The sequence below is a fragment of the Puma concolor genome, chromosome C2 (genome assembly GCF_028749965.1).
Source record: "Puma concolor isolate L17-30 chromosome C2, mPumCon1.1.hap2, whole genome shotgun sequence".
Taxonomy (NCBI): Eukaryota; Metazoa; Chordata; class Mammalia; order Carnivora; family Felidae; genus Puma; species Puma concolor.
The window spans coordinates 18978853-18998115 of record NC_141675.1 but is presented as its reverse complement, the minus strand read 5'-3'; the positions used below and the strand labels follow the sequence as shown (position 1 = coordinate 18998115).

Below are 19263 nucleotides of genomic sequence, written 5' to 3'. Positions count from 1 at the left end.
ACAGTGATTCTGGTTTTTACTTTACAATGTAAATTTGATTCAGAGTTCTCTTCGCCAAGGGGCCTGTGTAGATATCAGACGTAAGTAAGTCCATTTCTGTACATATTAGTTCATTTTTTATAGCCTTCTATCACAAAAACAAGCAAAAACCCTCATGCGATTATGACCCGTTATTATGGACTTTATTACTGAAGGGGCTTTAGAGGGTATCTAATGCACCATATCCTCATCTTTATGAGAGTGAACTGAGGACCAGAAAAGTTTTGATTTATACAGTCAGATTTACCCGTGATGACACAACCAAGGTGGCAGTCTAGGCTCAAACTGCTGTTTCCATATGTGTGGTACTAACATTGTGCTAAAACCTCAGTCTCCCGTCTTCCTTCCTCCTCTTCTCCTACCTTCCTATCACAGTAGAAGAGGTTTCAGTGCTTCTGTCGGTGATTTCGTCATCCCTCTTGCCTGCCTACTTCGTATTCCACCCCCTCTTGCCTCCTCTTCAGGCCACATTCCTTGCTGCCCCTTCCCATCCAGACTTCCAGAAAGAGAAACACAGTGTCTTTCTTTTAATCTCTTATATTGTGCATTCCTTAATCCACAATCCACAATGCCAGTAGTCTCACTTAAACTGTTCTTCCCAAAGTCAGGAACATCAGTTTTTACTCAAACTCATGGACCATTCTCAATGTCATTTTCTCTCCCATTCTGCAGTATGTTACAGTTGACTTCTTTATCCCCCTTCAAGTGCTTTCCTCTCTCTTGGCCTCTGTGATGCCATGCTCTCTGGAGTTTCCTTATTTGGTTGCTCTTTCTCAGTCACCTCATCTAATGCCCATACTTTTAAATGTCAGTGACTGTTTCTCATTAGAACACCCTTTTAATTTCTCACCATTCTCACTGCTGGTTCTCATATAACGTGTTGTACTCCTGGGCCTCTGAAGGTGCACTGTTTACTGCTTTCTCACAAATCTATTCTGCAGCAGCTGTTTCACCTAAATTTCATAGCTGGCTGGGCATCTGCACCTGGACATCCTACGGGTCCTTCAGATTCAACATACTCCTTTTGTGTCTCGGCTCCAGAATTCAGACTTCATTACCACCATCATCTTCAACCTGAATACCATAAAGCCTCCTAACTGGTCTCATGTCCCCAGTCTCAGCCCCTTCCTCACTGCTGTCAGACTGATGTTTCTAAAATGAAAATATGTTCATGTTCACTTCTCTTTCTGAAACTTATTTGTGATTCCATTGTCCTCAGGACAAATCCATTCTAGTACCGCATAAAAGGTGCTTTCTTGATCTGGCCCTGCTTACCTTTCCTGCCTCACGCTTTGCCGCAGCACCGCATGGTGCCTAGTTTTCTGAAAGAAACCCTCTTCTCTGTTGCCTCCTGGCCTGTGCTCTTCCCGTACCTGCCTTTTCTTTCCCCGCCCTTTCTTCCACTCTCCCCTACTCGTGGGTAACTTCCTTGAATCTTTCAGATCTCCTCTCTCACAGCTTGGTTGAGGAGCCTTTCCTCTTTACTTCCATAAGCACTCTGTACTTATTCCTAATACAGACCACATTCATCATAATACACTGTAATTGTCCCTTAACTTGTCTGTCTTCTCCCCTTAAATGGTAAAACTCGAGAAGAGCAGCTGTGCCTTACCACCATGCCCCCAGGATCTAGCATCTGCATTTTCTTTGGATGGATGAATTAATATACCCTGCTTAGTCATAATAATAAGTTCACTGCAGTGGAACTAAAGCTAGGATACAACTAGCTTTTGGGATCCATACCATATCCTTATCTAATTGGTGAGATTTTAGCCCTCTGAAAAATTAAATATATAAACTCTCTTGAACCTTTGCAATAAATAGAATAGCCCTTTTCCAGCATACTGAGTTAAGGAAACACAGATTTCCCAAAGTTTTAAATGTTTGAAAAGAATTACCTTCAGTAATTCTGTGATAACTCCTAGGAAAGTTTTCTTTTTTTCCTTTAGAGACTGGGAAAAGATTTTCTTTTTCCTTCTTTCTGAAGGTTGTGTGTGTAGTTCTTATCTTTACATCTGGTTACAGTGACTTTGAATTAATTATAATGAATAAATGAGAAAAAAATCCAATGACCTTTATTATAAAAATACATTTGTACTTAAATGTTGCCTAAGAACAGGTGGCTAAACCCCAGAAGGCCCACAAATTTATCTGGTAGGCAACTTGGGAATGCAAAACATTATCTTACTATTTTTTGTTTTCTAGATGTAATGCCTAAAATTCCAGTTAACATCGTTGTTAATTATCCTACCACTGATACAAATAGCTTCTAAATCTACCTTTGTTACTTATACGCAGAGAAACAGAATTTTAATGTTCATGAATGCTGGCAACAAGTTAAAAAAGGGGGAGTGATAACACTTAAAATCTCCCTAACACTACTGAGTGTATGTATTTTTTGGGTATTCTCTTTCATCATCTTGGTGACCACCCATTTTGAGATTGAATCTGGGTTCTCTGCTCAGTGTCTTTCTCACTGTTTGGTCCCTTTCTGGTCCATATCAGCCTCTGGTCTCTCCTTCCCATAACATTCCTTCTTGGGAGTAGTGTGATAATTATCTTTGTTTCCTTGCCTTTACTTTATCATCACAGGTAGGTATATTTTTATCCACTCATCACTGCTTTGCTCAGAGAACTGATATTTTTCAAGCCCTCTTGATATCTCCGTTACAGTATCACAAATGCCAATCAAACCTATCAGGATCTCATCTAGAGTTTCCTGTTCTTGGTATGCTTCTAGTTTCACTGTTCCTACTCCCTGAAAGTAAGCATTCTCAGAGCTGCTGTGTCTGAAACCATTTTTCTAAGTGAAGTCCTTCAGCAACATTTCAGTTCTTAATATATTTCTCTTCTGTAATTTGTAAGTTCATTATTAATATATGGCATAGTTTAATTGGATAAAATAAATTCCTTAAAATTCAAATCAATAACTCAAAACTTAAATCAGTTAGGGTTTATGGAGAAGCAGGAACCTGCCAAGATATGAGTTTGAACTTTTTCAGGAGTTTATTTTTAAAGCATGATTAACCATGAAACGGAAACAGATCTCAATTGTTTTGTGCTGGATTTTTCAGTTAAAAATGCAACTGTCTTGAAATCCATGAGAGCCAAGTTTACAAACGTAGAAGGTCTTTCATTTTTTTCCTGGCATTGAGACTGTTTTAATAAAAGGAAGAACACATTTATGTATGTTTACTCGAAGAGAAATATGCTTATATGTGATAATATCATTACTAACAAAACATAGACCCTTCTCAACTGCTTACTTACCTTAATTGCCATACAAGATCGCTGAGTGGGCAAGCTGGGCATTAGAAGTAAGTCAGTGGCTACTTTTAATGTGTCTACAACAAACTGAGTCTTTTTAAACATGCATGAGTTGATCTGTCATTTGCCATCTACGTAAGAGTCTAAATTTAAAATTAGAGGGTTGTTTTATCTGTGGTCACTTTGGAGGCTTTAGAAATGGACTACTACCAACCAAATCAGAAGCGTGGGGTACCCAAGGATTCCCATTCACTATATGAGTTATCAACTATTTTATAGTTGAACTATAGTTGAACTGAAGCTCACAGGCCTCTTCCTTTCCTTTCCATATTGTTGTTTGCATTCCCTAAATAACCCAGCAAACAAATTTTCTTTGTAAAGTGGATTTTTGTTCCTTTATCCAACATATTTTTATCAATATTGGTTTGCTTTTCTGTCTGCTACCCAGGGGGCTTATGACCTGTCCCTGAGGTTCTTGTTTGTTGCTGTTTTTGAAATTTAAAAAATAATGTTGGTGTTCTGACAGCTCAGTTATTTTCTTAATACTGACAGTGTTTCTTTGAGCAAAGACATTGAATGTAATTATTATACTTGATATACCATAAGATTTATGAAATTAGTAGTAGAAAAGTACTAAAAGATATTGACCCACAACTTAAATTTAATGAATCTAAACCATGTGATTTTTATTCTACTATGTTCAATGTTTAACAAGCTATTCCTTGTTATAATACATCCATGTGTACTCTGAGTTGCTGCTACCTGCGTCGTACATAAAGTTATAGGAATAACCAAATTGGAATGTGCTGACATTGATAACTTCCAGAGTTTATCATTTCACTCTGGAATTTGGGTTAAATTCCTTATTGTTTCTCTTGCTAAAAACATTTTCTGTCTTGGGGTGCCTCGGTGGCTCAGTCAGTTAAGCATCTGACTCTTGATTTTGGCTCAGGTCATGATCTTACGGTTTGTGAGTTTGAGCCCTGTGTCAGGCTCTGTACTTTTAGTGCTTGGGATTCTCTCTCCCTTCCTCTCTCTCTCTGCTCCTCTGCTACTTGCTCTCACACATGCTCTCACTCTGAAAATAATAAAAAAAGAAAGGAAAAGAAAAATCTTATTTAAAAAAGACATTATCTGTCTTTATTTTAATGTGCAGCTGAAGAGATGTAATCATTAACAAAATTATAATTTAAAAAATTACATTGTGAATATTTAGCACGTTCTGGTCATAAACAATGTAATTGTATTTGCAGTGAATAAATTGTTAGCCTAAAATAGAAATCTGACATGAATTGGGGCCCTTTCTTTTGATATTTTACAAATCCCTAGCCAGCTGTGAACGTTAAAATAATATTACACTTCACAGAGAAAACAGACTGTCGTGTGCTAATATATTTTTAGGAGCTTTTACATGATTGTTTTTGGAGTGGAAAAATACAACTTACAGAAGTTGATAAATGTCATAAAGTAATACCTAAATGTTCCACATACGTGGTCTAGTTTTTGTTTTGTTTTTAAAAATAATTTGGAATCACTGCCTTTACCAACCCTTTTTTTTATTGTTCACCATAGTTCTTGTCAGACAAACTGTGTATTTACTCTATTTGCTTAGTGTTATCTTCTCCTCACCAGGATATAAAGTCCGTGAACTTAAGGAGTTTGGATTTGTTCAGTACTAAATACACATTACCTATGTGACCGACACATAGATGGAGCTTAGAATATGTTTGTTGAATGCGTGAATAAATAAACAAGTAAATTGATTTAATTTTACATCATTTTTCCCTTTTTATTTGACATATTTTGAGCTTTTCCTCATGTTAATAGAGAGTAAAATACTTTTTTAAAGAGGAAATCATGGTACACTAAACTAAATGTAAATCAAATCTGTTGGAGATGTTTTAGTTACTCTGTGGTAAACTGAGATTGTACATGACAGTTTGCAGATTGTATATTTTGATCTACCACAGCCTTTTTGGGAAAAAGAAAAGGAGAAGAGCTTTATAGTATAGTTATTCTTTTATATTCATGAAGATCTCATTCCTCGGATTTAAAAAATAAAACCCTCTGTAAATGAAGAATATTCATCATCCAATGTAAGAAAAATCACACGTATCGATGTGGAGTAGACTGTGCCCCAAGCAGGTTGTTGGAGTCAGAAGCAAGAGTGAGAAAGTGACTCACTTGGGACAAAAAACCTCTGACTGTTTGCTGGAGGGCAGTTCAAGGAAGTCAAACATGCCTGCGAAATAGCATAATAGTTGTCCTCTTAATATTTAGCCAGCAGTTTGATAGTTATATTACCTTTCAGGAACATAAAGCTGACGTTCTCTGTTTTGGTGTCCATTCAATAATAGAAGAATCCTACAGCCGGGTAGTTGTCAATCATTTTTTTTTTTTTTTTTTTTGCCTCCACCCTACAATCCTGCTCTGCTTTTTCAGGTAGTTGTTGAATAGCTGCTCTGCTTTTATATGTTACACAATTTATTTTATTTAAACAAAATTGGATTTTATATGTATCAGGGCTTGAACTGGAGTAGGACAAGAGAATTCAATTCTTCCAGCTTTTAAAAATAGAATAATAGGGGCACCTGGGTGGCTCAGTTGGTTAAGCGTCCGACTTTGCCTCAGGTCGTGATCTCCTGGTTCATGAGTTCGAGCCCCGCATCGGGCCCTGTGCTGACAGCTCAGAGCCTGGAGCCTGCTTCAGATTCTGTGTCTCCCTCTCTCTCTGCCCCGTGCTCGCTCACTTGCTCTCTCTCTCTCTCTCTCTCTCAGAAATAAACAAAAAAAAATTTTTTTAAGAATTGTAAATTGTAAATCTACCCTGTCACATTTTATTGGTCTCAAACCTATCTTCTACTCCTAATTTTTCATGTTTCTTTTCTCTCCCGCTTCCTTCTCTCTCCTTCTCTCTCTCTCTCTCTCTCTCTCTCTCTCTCTCTCTCTCTCTCTGTATGTATACACACACACACACACACACACACACACACATACATACACACATATGGTCAAATGTGAAGGTATGAGGGAACAACTAACTGTTGCTCAAATACTTTTATTGTTACCAGCTTCCATTCCGTACTGACCTCCTTTATATCTTCATGGATAGACATTTGATAGACAGATCTAACAAGGAAAGTTTGGGACTACAATGTTAAGAAGTGGCTTTACTAGCTATCAGTAGTTCCATTGGAGCTCTGGTACTGCCTCCACTCTTGCTTACAGGAAGTTACAGGGATGGATATCTGGACAGTTTGGAGTGTGGAAGCCTACCAAACTGATAAGTGACCATTGAGCATATCTTAACTATTTCGGAGGAATTTGTATCATTGCTGTGGAGTATTCGATTGGCATATTTGCTTCAAACAAAATCTTGAATGACGCAGCCTATCCATAGTCTTTGGATAAAGGGGCGATGGCTTTGAGAAGGTACTTTGGATTCCTTATATATCATGATCTCATACACTGGAAAGTAGTCATTGGCATGCCAGCTAACTTTTCTTTTACTGTATATCCATTTTCACTGAGCTTAGTAACATTATAAATAATAATATACATGGAGAGGTTGAGCGTCTGGGGAGCAAAGGATCAAGCATACTGAATTGATACACTTAAACTTGAGTTACAGAGCAGATCCAGTTGAAATATCCCCACCGTCACCTCTCCCTATGCCTCTCCTCCCCAGAATGCAAGTAATTTTAAATGTTGATATTTTATTAATATTTTTCATGAGCACTGTCATATTACCAGGGTGATTAATGAAACTAGAATGTAGCTAAGGTAAAGCATTTGGCACTATTTGGGGAAAACTTCCATATAGAGAGATGAGTCATCATAGACTTACATTTAAAATTTAAACATGTGCAAGCTGAACATTTGTACATAGAAATTTTTTTAAGGAAACTCAAGATATTGCTTTTATTGTTTTCAGTGTCAGTTTTTATTTTTTTATTTTTTTAATACAGAAGGCTTCATGACCTCGTGTGTCATCCTTGTGCAGGGGCCGTGCAAATTTTCTCTATATGGTTCCAGTCTTCATGCATCTGCTGCTGAAGCAAGCACAAGTTAACTTTTTATTTTGCAATAACTTTAAATTTACAGAAAAGTTGCAAAGATAGTACCAAGTATTCCATAACACCTCTCTCAGTTTCTCTGCTTAAGTTTTTATTACAAGCATAGCTCCAAGATACTCTGGGTTTGGTTTCAGACCACTGCAATAAGCCAATAATACAATAGAGTGAGTCAAATTAATTTCTAAATTTCCCAATGCATATACAAGTTATGTTTACACTGTATTGTAGTCTATTAAGTAAGCAGTAACATTATGTCTGAAAAAGAAACCCGAATGTATGTACCTTAACTGAAAGATACTTTATTGCTTAAAAAATGCTAACCATCATCTGCACATTCAGCAAGTTGATCTTTTTGCTGGTGGAGGGTCTTGCCTTGATGGCTGCTGACTGATGAGGATGGCGGTTACTGAAGGTTGGGGTGACTTGGCAATTTCTTAAAGTAAGACAATGAAGTTTGCTACATTAATTGACTCTTCCTTTCACAAACAATTTCTCTGCAGCATGCATTGCTGGCTGATAGCGTTCTACCCACAGGAGAATTTCTTTCAAAATTGGAGTCAATCCCCTCAAACGCTGCTGCTGCTTATCAACTAAGTTTATGTGTGATGCTCTAAATCCTTTGTTACCATTTCAACAGTGTTCCCACCATCTTCACCAAGAGTAAACTCATGTCAAGAAACTACTTTCTTTGCTTACCCATAAGGTAACTCATTATCTGTTAAAAGTTTTATCATGAGATTATCACAATTCAGTCGCACCTTCAGGCTCCACTTCTAATTCTAGTTCTCTTGCTATGTCCACCATATGTGCAGTTACTTCCTCCACTGAAGTCTTGAACCCCTCAAAGTCATCCATGACGGTTATCTTGTTCATGTTGACATTTTGATCTCTTCCCATGAATCATGAATATTCTTAATGGCATCTAGAATGGTGAATTCTTTCCAGAAAGTTCTCAATGTACTTTGCCCAGATCCCTCAGAGAAATCATTATCTATGGTAGCTGTAACCTTACAAAATGTACTTTTTTGAGAAAGAAAGAGCAAGGTGGAAGGGGCACAGAGAAAGGGGGACAGAGGATCTGAAGCAGGCTCTGTGCTGACAGCAGAGAGCCCGATATGGGGCTCAAACTCATGAACCATGAGAGCATTACCTGAGCAGAAGTCAGATACTTAAACAACTAAGCCATCCAGGCACCCCACAAAATATGTTTCTTAAATGATAAGACTTGAAAGTCAAAATGATTCCTTGATTCATGAGTTACAGAATGGATGTTGTGTTAGCAGTAATGAAAGTAGCATTAATCTTGTTGGAAATCTCCATCAGAGCTCTTATGTGACCAGGTGCATTGTCAATGAGCAATAATATTTTGAAAGGAATTGTTTTTTCCCAAATAGTAGGTCTCAGCAGTAGACTTAAAATACTCAGTAAAACATGTTGTAAATAGATGAGCTGTCATCCAGGCTTTGTTGTTCCATTTATAGAGCACAGGCAGAGTAGATTTAACATAATTCATGAGAGCCCTAGGATTTTTGGAATGGTCAGTGAATTTTGGCTTTAACTTAAAGTCACCAACTGCATTAGCCACTGACAAAAGAGTCAGCCTATCCTATGAATCTTTGAAGGTGGGCATTGACTTTTCCTCTCCAGCTATGAAAGTCTAAGATGGCATCTTCTAGTGTAAGGCTGTTTGTTCTACATTGAAAATCTGTTGTTAGTATAGCCATCTTCGTTAATGATCTGAGCTACACCTTCTGGATCACTTGCTGCAGCTTCTGCGTGAACAACTTGCTGCTTTACTTCACACTTTCATGTTATGGAGTTGGCCTCTTTCCTTACACCTTGTACACAAACCTCTGCTAGCAATCAACTTTTCTTCTGCAGCCTTCTCCCTTCTCTCATTGAAGACAGTTAGGGCCTTGCTCTGGATTAGGCTTTGGCTTAATGGAAGGTTGTGGCCGCTTTAATCTGCTTTCTGGACCACTAAAACTTTCTCCATATTAGCAATGAAGCTGTTTTGCTTTGTCATCATTCATGTGTTGACCGGACCAGCACTTTCAATTTCCTTTAAAAACTTTTTTTTGTATTTACAACTTGGCTGTTTTCTGCAAGAAGCCTGGCTTTCAGCCTATCTCAGCTTTTGACATGCCTTCCTTACTAAGCTTAATCATTTCCAGCTTTTAAAGGAACATGTAACTCTTCCTTTCATGTGAACACGTAGAGGCCATCGTAGGGTTATTAATTGGCCTGATTTTATCACTGTTGTGTCTCAGGGAATAGGGAGGCCAAAGGCGAGGGAGAGAGGCAGGGAATGGCCATTCAGTAGACCAATCACAACACGCACAGTATTTATCAGTTGAATTTGTTGTCTCATATGGGTGTGGTCATGGTGCCTCAAAACAGTTACAATAGTAACATCAAAGAACACTGATCACTGTAACAAATATAATAATAATAGGAAAGCTTGATATATTGTGAGAATTACCAAGGCATGACTTACAGACACAAAGTGTGCACATGCTATTGGAAAAAATGGTGCTGACAGACCTGTGACTCAGAGTCACCACAAACCTTAAATTTAAACGCAGTATCTGCAAAGTGCAATAAAACAAGGTATAATAAAATGAGGTATGACTGTGTTTTTTAAATTTTTTTTTTTCAACGTTTTTAATTTTATTTTTGGGACAGAGAGAGACAGAGCATGAACGGGGGAGGGGCAGAGAGAGAGGGAGACACAGAATCAGAAACAGGCTCCAGGCTCCGAGCCATCAGCCCAGAGCCCGACGCGGGGCTCGAACTCACGGACCGCGAGATCGTGACCTGGCTGAAGTCGGACGCTTAACCGACTGCGCTACCCAGGCGCCCCAAGACTGTGTTTTTTAAAAAAGAATGGAGCATTGGGGCGCCTGGTGGCTCAGTCAGTTAAGCGTCTGACTTCAGCTCAGGCCATCATCTCACGGCTCATGAATTCGAGCCCTGCTTCGGGCTCTGTGCTAACAGCTCAGAGCCTGGAGCCTGCTTCAGATTCTGTGTCTCCCTCTCTTTCTGCCCCTCCCCTGCTCACACTCTGTCTGTCTGTCTGTCTGTCTCTCTCCCTCAAAAATAAATAAACATTAAAAAAAAATGTTTTTAAAGAATGGAGCATTATGAAAAGGCACAACTACTAAATAATATGGAATCCTGAAACAAAAAACGGATATTAGATAAAAAACTAAGGAAATCTCAATAAACTAAGGACTCTAATAATAGTAACATACCTGTATTGGCTCATTAACTGTGACAAATGTACCATACTACTGTAAAATATTAATAATAGAGGAAACTGGCTATCGGGTATATGAGGACTCCATACCATCTTTGCAATGTTTCTATAAATTTATAACTTTTAAAATTAAAAGGTTTAAAATAAAATAATCCCCCCCAAAAGCTAATCCTATGTTTATTCAGTATCTACTCCCTCCTCAGTCGGCACTGTTACAAGTGCCAATTCTTTGTGAATTCACGTAGAATCAAAAAACATTGAGTATCTGCTGTGTTCCAGACACCATGGCAGCTGACTAGGGTATACAGATGAGTAAGACATAATGCCTGCCCCCAGGAGACTCCATTCCACTAAAGGCAGGCGGCAAAATTACCTAGTATAAGTGCTGTAATGGAGACAGAAGTCATGGCCTATGGGAAACCAGGGGTAGGGATCATTTATTTTGCTGGGGCTGGAGTGAAACCAAGTGTTACAGAATGGCTAACTGTGAGAAGAATACAATAGACTGAACACCAAAGGAAATTTAAACAAGTACCTGACAGCTGGAAGGTGTTGGCAAGGGTATAGTGATGTTCAAAAGAAACAGGAGTAATGAGAACTGTTTCCAGTGGTGATTAATTACAAATAGGACTGTTAAGATGTTTAGTCCCAGCAGTTAATAAACCAGCAGTTAGTTTTCTTATATCAAAAATTGATGTGATACAGGAAAATATTAATATAACAAAAAAAAAATAGTATTCTTGTTCTCCCAAATGAGAAGCTGGTCTGTACTAAAATGGCAAATCCAGTTGTGAGCATCTTTTGATCATCTTTTACCTCCTCTATACAAAGAGTCATCTCTAGGTTAGATATATCAGAAATTAGAGAAGTTCATTCAGAGAATTAAAAGAAGCATAAAAGTGAAAACTAAAGCCATTTTAAAAGCCATAAAATTGCTTAGTACAGAAAAACAATTTTTACCTGCGTACCTCCTAGTAATTGAAAGGTTACTATGAGAAGGGCATTGACAATAATGGCTTTATGAACAGAGGTAGAGAAAAAGACCTTAAATTTAGCAAAATAAACTTAAGTACAAGAAAAGCTTCCTAATTTGAAGTATTAAAAACACATACTTTAAAGTCACTAATGAGGGGGAACTGCCCTCTTTGATTTAGGGGGATGTCCTGCCCTTTGCCGGAGGTCTAGAAACAGATAATCGTTTCCAACCATTCAGATAAAGAGGTTACTCTTTGGTTTGAATATAGTATTAGGCATTAACAACGTATTAGCAAGTATATAAAATATCAATGACTGTTTAGTGATCTTAACACATAAATATGACAGCTACATTAGATTTGGGTTCCCAGAGGAAAATTAAATCCATCAAAAGCAAAGAAGAATCCCAGCTGGCATAAGCACTTGACAGATTCAAAGGAGATAGGGTTTTCCTGTAATCTATTCTATTCTCAACCTTTTGTTTCAGCTTTAACATTTCTATCCCTTCAGATGCTATTCTAGCCAGTCCACCTGTGTTACGTGAATAATAGCTTCTTATAAGTAGTAGCAATTTGGTCTGCGTGTAGACAGCAAGAGTGCCCATCTTTAGAAGTAATTGTTTTTCTTTAGAATCTGTCTCCTCTCCCTTTTTTTCATCTGAACTGATTATGGGGCGCTTTCAGAGCTTTGCTTTTCATATACTACAGATATTGTAGTCACACTATGTCCTTAGCATTTGTTTCAGTTTATAAAGAATACAATTAGCCTCTTTAATGCTTGGTTCAGTCACAATTAAATTTCCCCTAATGGTTAGGGATTGGTCTTTCCAAGGCTGAGAAGGTGCTTTTAATTATTCATTCCTCGGTTTGTTTCTTACAGCAGCCTCAGCTGTGCTTTATTATTCAAAGGTTAATGCAAGCTGAGAAGTGGGTAAATTAAATCTGCTTGGCAGCCAGCAACCCTGCGTGTTAGCAGACACTGTATGATGGGCACGGGCAGCGTAAGTTATTTCCACCACTGTAGCACTGCCAAAAGCAAAAACCACTGAATCCTTCAAAGACGGCCTACATTGACAGGAGTTATTAAGGGATGCTACAAATTGGTGGTTCTTAAATTGCAAATCTTCAATAAAATCTGTGTTTGTTTTGCTTACAAAGAGAGAACGCAATGGCTGAACCCTGAGAGGTAATAATAGCGTCTGTAGAGAATTGATGTAGATACCATGACTAATGAACTTTGTATAATATTAAATCACTAAGTTGAGTGCTGGCAGTCACTTCTATAAATGTTTTACAAGGGCAGACTACAAAATCTCCGATGAAAGCAAGGGCGTAATGGGCTGTGCCTGGTCAACTAGGCGGTAGGAAAGTGCCGTCATAGCTCCATCCCTGCAAAACGCACTTCCCTTTTTAAAACGTGTATTCTTTATAGCTATGGAGTCAGGAATTTTGTAGACTCCTAAGGATGCCTCATAGAAATATTGGCACAAATGATGTGCAAGGTAGGGGACATAACTCAGATTTTATGAATACACCAAAAGCCAGGAAGCAACGTCTTAGTCTTCTGTTTGGTTGCTCATTCTCTCTTCTCCCCTAAGGTGTTTGTGGGACTGGTCTCTTAAAAACTCACCTCCAGGGGCGCATGGGTGGCTCAGTCGGTTAAGCGGCCGACTCCGGCTCAGGTCATGATCTCACGGTCTGTGAGTTCGAGCCCCGCGTCGGGCTCTGTGCTGACGGCTCAGAGCCTGGAGCCTGTTTCGGATTCTGTGTCTCCCTCTCTCTGACCCTCCCCCGTTCATGCTTTGTCTCTGTCTCAAAAATAAATAAACATTAAAAAAAAATTTTTTTTTTTAAGAAAAAGAGTGATGGTTATATTTGTGATGAGGACTATCAGTGCCCAGGGGCCTGGACATTCATGTCCTTTGAGAAGTACATTCTCTCCCTGTAGGCATGCCTACTGAGAAGCTAAATTGAAATCAAAAGATAGCTGGAGGTTCTGGATCAGAGCAATAATTTTAGTGATTGGAATGTCTGGTAGTATTCAATTGGGTAGATGACTCTATTTTAAAGTCAAATATTCAGGGGCGCCTGGGTGGCTCAGTCGGTTGGGCGTCTGACTCTGGCTCAGGTCATGATCTCACAGTCCGTGAGTTCGAGCCCTGCGTCGGGCTCTGTGCTGACAGCTCAGAGGCTGGAGCCTGTTTCAGATTCTGTGTCTCCCTCTCTCTGACCCTCCCCTGTTCATGCTCTGTCTCTCCCTGTCTCAAAAATAAATTTAAAAAACATTTTAAAAAATTAAAAAAAAAACTCGCCTCCAGCTGGGGCACCACTTCTGCCAAGAATCCCCAGAGTTCAGTCAGGTACCTTTCATTCCTTCACTGGAGCAAACAAGATCGCCAGACCTGTGCTACCTGCCCTGGTCATGTTTCCTTTGACCAAAAACCCATCTATTTCTGACCTTCGCCCATGGGCTGAAGGAAGAAAGAAGGGTAGGAGATGAACTCTGTGCATGTCATTGAGAATCTGGATTTTTCTTAAACACAAGGCCTGACATGAAAGCCTCTATAAGGTGTTAAGAAATCCAGGTTTGTGCTATTAAATAAAGGCCCTTAAAAAGGAGAAAAAAAATGGAGTGATTTCATTTTAGAATAATAATCCCATTTTACCTAGTTGTGGTGAAGGTTAAAGACTATGATACATACAAAAGTTGTTTGTGAACTCTATAAACCTATCTAGAGACTAAATATTGTTAAATAATTGTCAATACTACCCAAAGCTATCTACACATTCAATGCAATCCCAATCAAAACTGCACCAGCATTCTTCTCAAAACTAGAACAAGCAATCCTAAAATTCATATGGAACCACAAAAGGCCCCGAATAGCCAAAGTAATTTTGAAGAAGAAGACCAAAGCGGGAGGCATCACAATCCCAGACTTTAGCCTCTACTACAAAGCTGTCATCATCAAGACAGCATGGTATTGGCACAAAAACAGACACATAGACCAATGGAATAGAATAGAAACCCCAGAACTAGACCCACAAACGTATGGCCAACTCATCTTTGACAAAGCAGGAAAGAACATCCAATGGAAAAAAGACAGTCTCTTTAACAAATGGTGCTGGGAGAACTGGACAGCAACATGCAGAAGGTTGAAACTAGACCACTTTCTCACACCATTCACAAAAATAAACTCAAAATGGATAAAGGACCTGAATGTGAGACCGCAAACCATCAAAACCCTAGAGGAGAAAGCAGGAAAAGACCTCTCTGACCTCAGCCGTGGCAATCTCTTCCTCGACACATCCCCAAAGGCAAGGGAATTAAAAGCAAAAATGAATTACTGGGACCTTATGAAGGTAAAAAGCTTCTGCACAGCAAAGGAAACAACCAACAAAACTAAAAGGCAACCAATGGAATGGGAAAAGATAATTTGCAAATGACATATCGGACAAAGGGCTAGTATACAAAATCTGTAAAGAGCTCACCAAACTCTACACCCAAAAAACAAATAACCCAGTGAAGAAATGGGCAGAAAACATGAATAGACACTTCTCTAAAGAAGACATCCGGATGGCCAACAGGCACATGAAAAGATGCTCAACGTCGGTCCTCATCAGGGAAATACAAATCAAAAGCACACTCAGATATCACCTCACGCCAGTCAGAGTGGCCAAAATGAACAAATCAGGAGACTATAGATGCTGGAGAGGTTGTGGAGAAACGGGAACCCTCTTGCACTGTTGGTGGGAATGCCAACTGGTGCAGCCACTCTGGAAAACAGTGTGGCGGTTCCTCAAAAAATTAAAAATAGATCTACCCTATGACCCAGGAGTAGCACTGCTAGGAATTTACCCAAGGGATACAGGAGTACTGATGCATAGGGTCACTTGTACCCCAATGTTTATAGCAGCACTCTCAACAATAGCCAAATTACGGAAAGAGCCTAAATGTCCATCAACTGATGAATGGATAAAGAAATTGTGGTTTATATACACAATGGAATACTACTTGGCAATGAGAAAGAACGAAATATGGCCTTTTGTAGCAACGTGGATGGAACTGGAGAGTGTTATGCTAAGTGAAATAAGTCATCCAGAGAAAGACAGATACCATATGTTTTCACTCCTATGTGGATCCTGAGAAACTTAACAGAAACCCATGGGGGAGGGGAAGGAAAAAAAAAGAGGTTAGAGTGGGAGAGAGCCAAAGCATAAGAGACTCTTAAAAACTGAGAACAGGGGCGCCTGGGTGGCGCAGTCGGTTAAGCGTCCGACATCAGCCAGGTCACGATCTCGCGGTCCGTGAGTTCGAGCCCCGCATCAGGCTCTGGGCTGATGGCTCGGAGCCTGGAGCCTGCTTCCGATTCTGTGTCTCCCTCTCTCTCTGCCCCTCCCCCGTTCATGCTCTGTCTCTCTCTGTCCCAAAAATAAATAAATAAATAAATAAAACGTTGAAAAAAAACTGAGAACAAACTGAGGGTTGATGGGGGGTGGGAGGGAGGGGAGGGTGGGTGATGGGTATTGAGGAGGGCACCTTTTGGGATGAGCACTGGGTGTTGTATGGAAACCAATTTGACAATAAATTTCATATATTGAAAAAATAAAAAACAAACAAAAAAAAATTAAATAAATAAATAAATAAATAAATATTGTTAAATACTAACCAAATGCTATACAAATATTAGCTAAGTTGCTGAATGTTTCCATGATGTTGGGATCCACATAACTCACATCTGCCTTTTGTTGGTACTTGCTGTAATTTTGGCCATTTCTCATCTCTGACGCAAAAATGTGGGCGCTGATGCCAGCACCTCTTAGTTCATCAGGGCCGCCTTGTCTTCTGTTTGTGTCGCTTCCAGTCTACACTAAGCCTTGATGCCAGAGAGCTGTATGGGAAGGAAGATGAGCTTTTGAATGACACGTTCCTAGGTTTTGAAGCTCAGTTCCACCATTTACAGTGTAATTTTTGCCCAGCCATTGAACTTCTTTGAGCCTCAGTTTCAGATAACAGTAATTTTGTACAAAGGCAGTCATTTGAAGGAATATGTATTAATGGTAACAGTTGCCATTTTTAAAACATTCTTTGCCAAGCACTGTACTTGAAACTTTTTATCTAATTCTTAATAAAGCCCACACAATGTAAAGTTTCCTTTTACAGGTAAGATAAGGAAACCAAGGCTCGCAGAAGTACAAAAAGTACCTGGCATCATGTCTGACATATAGAAGATGATCAGTAAATTCTATCACATGGAACCTTCCTTCAGCGCCTCTCAGCCTTTAATATACCTATCAGTCATCCAGAGATCTTTTTAAATTCTGATTCAATAGGTTTGCATAATACTGTTGTTCTCTGGACCACACTTTGAGGCCCTCAGTGACTCCATAGTCTGATAGCAGTTCTCAGCCCTAGGTGCTCATTAAATTCTGATTGAAATAGTCTGGGATGGGACCTGGGCTTTCCTTTCTTTCTTTCTTTCTTTCTTTCTTTCTTTCTTTCTTTCTTTTCTTTTTCTTTTTCTTTTTCTTTTTCTTTTTCTTTTTCTTTTCTTTCTTCTTTTCTTTCTTCCTTCCTCCTTCCTTCCTTTTTTCTTTCTTTCTCTCTTTTTCTTTTCTTTTCTTTCTTCTTTTCTTTCTTCTTTTCTATTCTTTCTTTCTCTCTTTCTCTTTCTTTCTTTCTTTCTTTCTTTCTTTCTTTCTTTCTTTCTTTCTTTTCCAGAAGCAGTTCAGCACTGGCCTCCCTTTATTCAAAGAAATCATGTGCTGAATCTATGCGTGTGTGTGTCTGTGTGTGTGTGTGTAGACAGAAGTGCAGTTTCTGTAATTGAATCTCAGGTAGGGAGGGAGCAGAGAGATTAGTGATCCCAAAAGACCTCATTGGAGTGCCGCTGCTCCTGGAAGCAACAAATTTGAAAACCACAGGTCTCCAGAATACATTTCCAATTCCTATCATGGCATTTGAAGCCCTGCGTTATCTAACCTCAGCCAGCTGGCATATTTGCTGTTCTCCCAACAGAGAACTCACTTTCCTCCTCCCTGCTTTATTTCTACACAGTGCCTTTATTTAACCTGTTATGCCCCATCTTCCTGTACCTGTTGAAATCTTCTTCATCTTTCCAAGCCAGTTTAGTTGCCACCTTTTTTTAATGAAGTCTTTTCCTAGAAAAGGTGTGGTTTATGTCAGAACCACCTGTGGGATATGTTCAAACCACATGCTTACCCTGGCTGAGAGAGTCTGATGTTTCTTCTCGGATCACTGCTGACACAAGACCTGGGAGTGCTGTGGTGTAGGAAAGCCCACCCACCTGGAAATGCTGAAAATCAAATCATTCTTTTTGCGGGGCTCCCGTATCATCTTAATGTTGAGTCCCATGGAACACATACATCTTCCTTCTCCCATGTTGCCCAGTTAGGAAGCCCATTAGGGATCAGGACTGTTCGGTTTGTTTGTTTTTGTTTCTTTTAAATCTTGCTCAGATCATAACACAATGCTCTACACATAATAGGCACTGAGGAAAAAAGGTAGGAAACTTGAAAATAAGTCTCAGCACCCAATAGCCAGTATTTTGGTCTTGTGGAGACCTTGATCTCCTGAAGTGTAATCACAGGAAAACTTTGAATTAAGTCTGCTAAATGCCATCTTTTGTTGACAGTCAATGTCTTTTAACACAGGATTATTATTTACAATAGAGTCTATTTTAGCCACCTGACACCTCCATCTACAAGGCTGACATTTAGCCTTTCTTCTCCTGACCTTGGGGAAAAAGTGTATCTCTCTATGCATTGGTATTTTGTTGTTGTCGGAGTGGTAATGTGTGTGTATCGTGGAGCTGAGAAAATGAGTATCAAAGCCACTCTTCTACAGCATTCTGGCTTGGTAGAGTCTCACATGTTGTTACAGGATGGAACATGAGAAACTGAAGCTATTCTTTACTGAATTATAAACCAGAAAAGATGGGACTAAGCCGTCCGCTTGTCACTTTCTGTCATGAGCTCAGTATTTAACGGGAAGAAGTATGGTGGACAGAGAGAGATATTAGCATACAAGGTGTCATACACCAAGTACAGAAAAGGGAAGTCAGACCCCCTAAAGAGAAACCCTTCCTATTTCCATGTCTTGGGTCCAGGAGTAAAGGATGAGGTGAGCTTCAGGACCCTGATTTGCCTGATGACTAGTCCCTCATTTGGACTATGGCTGATAATATCAATGGCATAAATTTACATAACCCTTATTATGGGCCAGACACTATTCTAAGCTGTTTACATATATTAACTCATCTAATGTTCACATCAGTTCTATGAGGGGAGCCACTCTTTCAAAAATGAGGGAACTGAGACAATAGGAGATTACATAACTTGCTGTAATTCACATATTTGATGGCAGAACCAGGATTCAGACCCCTGGTTGTCTTGATCTGCAACTATACCAGTAGACTAGTGTTTTACTTAAGATGCTTGTGTATTATTTTTCAACATTTATTGTATATCTGTGTGTGCAGTTTACTTTTGCCATTGGCCTTCTATTTGACATATTGAAAGAGAACCCTGTTGGTGGGTCTTGGAGCCACAGAGCGATGTCAGGAATACAAAGAAAAATGCAGGTTGTAGGATACCACAGCCAGCCTTTTCTGGAAGAAATTAGATAGCT

At 39.2% G+C, this 19263-nt stretch overlaps 1 protein-coding gene, 1 long non-coding RNA gene and 1 other non-coding gene across 7 annotated transcripts in view; 1 reads left to right on the top strand and 2 right to left on the bottom strand.

Annotated features, from left to right (window-relative positions):
* Positions 1-19263, top strand: part of UBE2E2 (ubiquitin conjugating enzyme E2 E2) — a 386977-nt gene that overhangs the window by 264317 nt on the left and 103397 nt on the right. The window lies entirely within an intron of this gene.
* Positions 7265-7367, bottom strand: LOC112850547 (U6 spliceosomal RNA). The gene has a single exon (XR_003222670.1). It is a non-coding gene; the product is annotated as a U6 spliceosomal RNA (small nuclear RNA).
* LOC147577125 (uncharacterized) overlaps positions 7288-19263 on the bottom strand; it is an 83670-nt gene continuing 71694 nt past the window's right edge. Inside the window, exons 3-4 of the long non-coding RNA XR_015240543.1 lie at positions 16283-16504; positions 7288-7355 (exon numbers count right to left, since the gene is read on the bottom strand). This is a non-coding gene — a long non-coding RNA (uncharacterized LOC147577125). The remainder of the gene's footprint in view (positions 7356-16282; positions 16505-19263) is intronic.